The sequence below is a fragment of the Somniosus microcephalus genome, chromosome 26, assembly GCF_052327205.1.
Source record: "Somniosus microcephalus isolate GS21.2 chromosome 26, FLI_Smic_1.0, whole genome shotgun sequence".
Lineage (NCBI taxonomy): Eukaryota > Metazoa > Chordata > Chondrichthyes > Squaliformes > Somniosidae > Somniosus > Somniosus microcephalus.
In genome coordinates this window covers 54,418,465-54,425,541 of record NC_141012.1, presented here as the reverse complement: position 1 = coordinate 54,425,541, position 7,077 = coordinate 54,418,465, and positions in this window count along the sequence as shown.

The following is a 7,077-nucleotide window of genomic DNA, read 5'->3' as shown; positions in this document are numbered from 1 at the left end:
ACTTGAATGGCCTCCTGCACCATGGTGCCATGGTCAGCTTGCTCAGCCCTGAAAATGCCCATCTGCCACAGTTTTGCCCACTCACTTAATCTATTAATGTCCTTCGTAAATTTCTGCTCCCATCTACACTATTTACTGTGCCAACTAACTGAGTGTCATCAGCAAACTTGGATATACAGCTCTCTATTCGTCATCCAAGCCATTTATATAAATATATTGAAATGCTGAGGCACCAGTACAGATCCCTGGGGAACACCACTTGAGACACCCTGCCAATTGGAGTAAATACCCATTATCCCGACTCTCTGTGTCTGATCTCCCAACAAATTACCAACCCATGTCACAAGGTTACCTCCAATTCCACCCACTCTCATTTATGCAATAATCTCCTGTGCAGAACATTATGAAATGCCTTCTGGAAATCCATATCGATAATACCCTCTGTCCACCTTGTTAGTAACCTCCTCAAAAATTTTACTAGGTTTGTCAAGTATGACCTGCCTTTCACAAATCCATGCTGACTCTTTGACAAACTACGAGCAATGCCATAGGAGATCTACCAATGATGACAAGTAATTTACAGCAACATTTACAGAACAGGGAGTGAGCACCAAACTCAAGGGCTGGGAGCAGCCAGTCAGTGAGGGACATCAGTGAGGGGCCCGAGAGTGGGGCCCAGTAACCATCAGTAACCAGGCTCCAGGCCCCAGATGACCTATAGGAAAAGCCATGGGAATCTAATAATGATATTAAATTGAACTATTCCACCCGACGGTGCACCAATATTACTGGGTCTGTTAAACTGATAATATTGCTCACTATGACTTTTACAAATTATGGCACAAGATAAATATGTTGCAACAAACCTTTCAATGTCCACAACCTTCTGTCCAATCTGCTGGTTGATGATGTTTCCATTGTTCACACTCCAATCACAAAGTAAACCTGTTCAGCTCTTCTACCCGACCACGTTCACTCCTAGATAGATCAGCCAGTTAGTCACAGTCAGTGCCGCTCCCTTTCCTTCACTGAAACTGGTTGTTCAGCCTCCTGTCTAAAATTGACCCGGTTTACAAACCTATTGTGATGTCTGATCTCACTGTGATGCGCAGTGTGAGGGTGAGGCTTGCCCCGTGATCTCACGGTTTGACGCATCCAGTTAAAGTGGCCTCACCTTGCTGAAGTGGTTGGTGAAGCCCTGGGCTTCACGTAGGTTACAATGATTGATGCGCTAGAATGCAATAACAGGTTTCCATGAGAACAGGGTGTGCGGGCAATGGTCAGTGATGGGATTGTTTGCCTACTGCCAATGATGTTAAGTAGTTGTAAACATTTATAGCAACAGGTGGAGGCCATTCAGCTCCTAGAGTTCCGTCTGTCATTTATTTAGATCATGACTGATTTGTATCTTAACTCTATTTATTCACCTTGGTCCCACATCCCTTAATACGTGAATTCAAACTGGCAGTATTCAACTGTAGCACCAACCCGCAGTGAACATTGTTCAGGTCCTGTGGCAAAGGAGATCTGTGGAAACATTACTGGCGGAGCAAGGCTCAACTGGAGAAATATCCCCAACAGTTGGGCCTCTGGATGACGAAGCTGACTGTGATTATCACTCACCCGATCTCAGTGTGGATGTTAGAAGGTGCTGATGTCACCTGCCAGTATGCCCACTAGTTCCTCTGATGGCCAAACCAAACCACGTTGTGAACACATGGAAACTCAAGCTGCGAGTTCAGAGGATACTCACTACTTCTGGTCTCCTGGACCCAAGCGTCCAGAGTGATCCACTTCCCCATGGCTGGACTGGAAATGGCCCAACCACCCAGCTCTGTGGTGGGCTATCAAGGTATGATCACTACTTGGGGAGGTGGAGCTGTACAGGGTCTCGAAGGTCACTTGTTACGAGCTCCCTGTATTCCAGGTCCAAATCAGGAATGATGAGCTTGCATGGTACAAAGGACATTGCGATCCAGCTAAAGCCTTGAAGTGGCTGCTGTCCCTGAAGAGGCCTGTAAATGGGGTGGGCTAAACTAGAGTGAGAAAGTGTCCCCATGGGTGTCAACCCGGGAATGCCTGAAGGTTCTGTTGGAGATGCTTGTAGCCCTGCAGCAGCTCCTCCACTTGCTCACCAAAGAAGCCCTCAGCATCGTAGGGCATCTGCAGTAGTTGCTGCTGCAGTTTCTGAAGGAACCCCCAAGGTGCGCAGCCAAGCTAAGTGTCGATGCAAGATCTATTGGACGATGGACCCTGCTCCTTCATTAAGGGCATCCACACAACCTGCTGCTGCAGTAATGCTCCCTGAAGGTGGTCCTCACTCTGTGGCAGGGATTGTATTAGCCTGCTGATAAGAAAAACCACCCCAGTGGATTTGGGGGCAAGGGCAGACGGATACGCGGCAAACCCTGCAGGAAGGTCCGCCAGACCCACATGTCCCACCAGTTGGATTCTGGTGGGTGGAAGAGGACTAGTTTCCTGGGCTTCCTTCCTTCTGAGGCTTTCACGACTGAAGTTCACCAGCTGTATCAGTGATCTACAAGGTGTGAAGCAGGGTGGCGGAGGCACTATGGACGCACTCTACCTTGGCCATAACCGCAGGGTGCTTATCAAGTCTGCCCGAACTGCCCTAGAGAGTGGTAGGATGGATCCAACAAAGGTTGGTGCCTGAGGCCGTTGTAAGACCCCAAGTAAAGACTCCCCCCCCCCCCACAAGTAAAGGGGCTTCTGGAATCAACAGTTTCAGACTCTGGGTCACCCTGTGTTTAATACATGAAAAAGTCTGAACAATTGGTGGTCAGGGCCCGACTCAGGTTTCCAACTTGGCTTCCAAAGGTGGGAAACCTCCTCAGGCTGAACCAACCAGGAAGATTGATAGGGAGCCCTGGGAGCAGGGATGAGGGTGGCTATATCAGCCAAGAGCTCATGAATACAAGCGTTGAGCAAGTTAAACCCTCGAGACATGAGCCCCTGCCACTCAGGGGAGGTGGCACTGAGGCACACAAACCCTCTCTGGGAGTGAGCGCCCTTGGAATCTGGATGTCCCTCAGGAGTTGGAGGGAGCGGCTGAAGGTGGCTCCACAGTGGTAGGGGGGAGACACAGATTTATAAAAAGCAAACAGAGACCTGCAACTGCCTTCACCACAGTGGAGGTAACCCGCAGCATAGGTAACCCTGAGCGGGGTCGAGTCCTCCGAGGTTGGTGCCCCCAAATAAGCTGGTGCCAACTGGAGACCAATGTCCCGGGGCTGGGTTGGTGTCAGAGGGGCTGACAGATGCCTCTGGTGAAGGGCTCACCAACTGGCAGCGCTTGGGGGAACCAGCCTCACCCTGGTTCCAGTAGGCATACGTGGTTTTGCGGGCACTGCATCTAAATGCTGAGATGTACAACTGCAAAGGTTATCACTCACTGAATGTGCAGTTGGGTGTGCAACCATACTCAGTATGAATGCCCAGTATCCTGGCAGCAGTCATAATGCTTTTATTCTGCGCCAGTCCGCTGTTCCCTCAGTCTTTGAGTCACCAAGAAAACCAGAGGGTGGCTACTGGGCACCAAGAGCTATCCGCGAACTGTTGTGTATGTACCTTTAAGAGAATAACTGGTCTCAGACTGCAGTACCAGCAGTGACCACCCCTGTATAAAAGGCGCTAGTGAGCCTCTGTTGTTTTCAGTGTCACTATTGACTTCCATCAGTAAAGACTTGTTTTGTTCAACTCCTGCTGTCCGTGTCTCAATCATTCACGGACGTAATACTGGCGACGAGCAGATACGAACCTACCTACAGTCTGCACCACCTCCTGGGATCCATTCCTACAGCGAAGTGAGCAGAGGTCGAGGCCAGAAAGAAAAGAAAGTAAGAGGCAGTAGAAACGGGCATCGACCGTGGGCATCCACCCCTGTGTTTGCGGAGTTGAAGATTGCTGGAGAATCTGTCGGAAGTGGGGCCTGGTTCCTGTCGACGGTGCTTCAGCTAATCGGGCTGGTGGCAGGTAGTGCACTGATCCTTCCTGGGCTGCGGCGGTCGCGAACTCGAGCGGGTGGTTTGCAACGGGGCCAAGCAGCATTGTTGGGAAGAGAGAGAGAGGGTGGAGCACACAGGGCGCGGCCGGTGCTACGAAGCCGGGCTGCGTATAGACCCACGAAGAGGGAGGCAAGAGTCCCACAGGGTTGTTCCACGACGGGAAAATAATAAAAAAAGAAATATTAAACACGCAAGGAGTTGCAGGTTGCAACGGGAACCGCGGAAAGCAGCGCTAACAACAGCGGGGAAGAAGGCAAAGCACGGGAGGCGCCATCTTAATCAGCGGGGAAGAAGGCAAAGCGCGGGAGGCGCCATTTTAGATTTGCAAGATGCCGAAGACTGGCTGTATCACTGCTTTTGATAATACAATAGAGGACTGGACCAAGTATGTGGAAAGAGTCAAGGTATATTTCGAGGCAAACGAAATAGCGGAGGAGAAAAAGGCATCGATATTGCTAAACTTAATGGGTGCTAGAACGTACAGCCTATTGCGGGACCTGATTACTCCAGCCAAACCGAAGGCGAAGAGTTTTAACGAAATTGTTGCTGTCCTACAGGAACACCTAAACCCTGCACCGCTGTTGATAGCAGAAAGATTTAAATTCCACAGGAGAACTCAGCATAAAGATGAGAGCAATGCTGAGTACCTTACGGAACTACGCAAGCTATCAAAGCACTGCCAGTTCGGAACAGGACTGGCAGATACCCTACGGGACAAATTTGTCTGTGGACTCCTGAGTGAAGGAACACAGAAGAAGTTACTCTCAGAGAAAGAGCTGACGCTAGATAAGGCTTTCAGCGTGGCAGTATCGTATGAAGCAGCAGCCAGGGGAGCTGCAGAAATTCAACAAAAACCACAGGAATACGGCACCCACGAAATGACATGGGGATTTGCAAAATGTTATCGCTGCGGCAGAACTAACCATGACCAGAAGGACTGCTGGTCCAAAGACAAAATATGCAGGCAATGCGGGAAGATGGGACACATTGCACGAGTTTGCAGGTCTGGGAAGAAGACCAGCAACAACAAAAAGGCTACTAAGGAACCGTACAAGTACAAAAGATGACGGACAGTAGTTCCGAAGACCAGATGAGCGATAGTGAATCCGGGAACAGGAGACTAAGTTGTCTCAAACTTCACAATGTAATCGCAAAAGAGGATCACCCTCACGATAGCAGGGTCCCAAGTTAAAATGGAATTGGATACAGGATCAGCGCTAACCGTCATGAATCGACGAGACTACGAGCGGCTATTTTCACACATACCCTTGAGAGAGACATCCATCGTCTTGACGACGTATACGGGGCAAAAAGTATACCCCAGAGGAAAAATAAGGGTGCCTGTCGAATACAACGGCAAGAAAATATGGAAATTGTATCTCTACATACTGCCAAATGGTGGACCACCGTTATTGGGACGGGAATGGATCAGGAAGATAAACTTAGATTGGCACTCCATTCATGCAATGACGGTGGACGGTAAAAAAGATGAAGACGTCACTCCTGGACGATTGTCAACAATCTTAGCTAACGCCAAAGAGGTATTTCAACAAGAACTGGGCACGCTTAAAGGCGTAACCGCCTCGATAAAAATAGAAGAGAATGTAGTTCCCAAGTTTTTCAAAGCAAGACCGGTACCATATGCAATTCGCCCAGCCGTCGAGGCAGAGCTGGAGAATCTGGAGAAGGCAGGCGTGTTGTCTAAGGTCGACTGGAGCGAGTGGGCGACACCCATCGTTCCTGTCATGAAGAAAACGTTAAGCAATAAGTCCGGGGAGCCAAGGAAGATTCGCATCTGTGGGGATTTCAAGGTGACGGTGAACCCAGTCCTTCACACAGTACAATATCCTCTTCCAAGGATAGAAGACATCTTCGCCTCACTGTCTGGAGGGAAGCATTTTACAAAAATTGACCTAGCACAAGCATATTTGCAGATGGAGGTTGAAGAGTCCTCTAGGAAATATCTCATGATAAACACTCACAAAGGTCTTTACCAGTATCATCGATTGGTATTCGGAGTAGCATCGGCTCCGGCGATATGGCAAAGAGCGATGGAACAAGTCCTGCAAGGGATTCCGGGGACTCAGTGTTACTTGGACGACATCCTTGTGACAGGTGAAGATGACAGTGAACACCTTAACAACCTAGAACAGGTGCTCACTAGACTACGGGAACATGGGCTGCGAGCCAACCGCCCCAAGTGTGAATTTTTTAAGAAACAGATATCGTATTGTGGCCACGTGATTGATGAAGAGGGGTTACATAAGTCCCCTGACAAAATTGAAGCGGTTGTTAAGGCCCCAGCGCCTGAAAATGTGTCACAACTGAGGTAATTCCTCGGATTGGTGAATTACTACCATAAGTTTTTGCTGAATTTGTCGACAATTCTGCACCCACTGAACGCCCTGCTACGAACGGGGGTAGCATGGAAATGGAGCGATGATTGTAAGCGGGCCTTTCAGAAGAGTAAGGACTTAATCACTTCAAGGGAAGTATTGGCTCACTACAACCCAACACTGCCGATCAGACTGGCGTGTGATGCGTCTCCCTACGGCATTGGGGCGGTACTGTCACATAAATTCCTTGATGGTTTAGAGAGGCCGATAGCTTTTGCGTCACACTCATTAACTTCTGCCGAGCGTAACTACGCCCAGATTGACAGAGAGGCCCTCAGCCTAGTGTGGGGGGTGAAGAAGTTCAATCACTACCTGCACGGTCAAAAATTTACTCTACTAACCGATCATCAACCTCTTGTCTCCATTTTCAACCCTCAGAAGGGCGTACCGATAATGACAGCACAACGGCTGCAGAGGTGGTCCCTTTTCCTAGGGGCACACCAATATGACATCGAGTACAAAGGAACTAAACAGCATGGAAATGCTGATGGATTGTCACGCCTACCGTTGCCGACGGTGGAAGAAGACCTTGCAGTGGATCCAATGGAGTTATTCCACTCGACCATAGTCGAATGTCTCCCTGTGACGAATGCAAACATAGAAAAGGAAACACGGAATGACCCGACACTATCACGGGTCTATGATTTAATGGTGAAGGG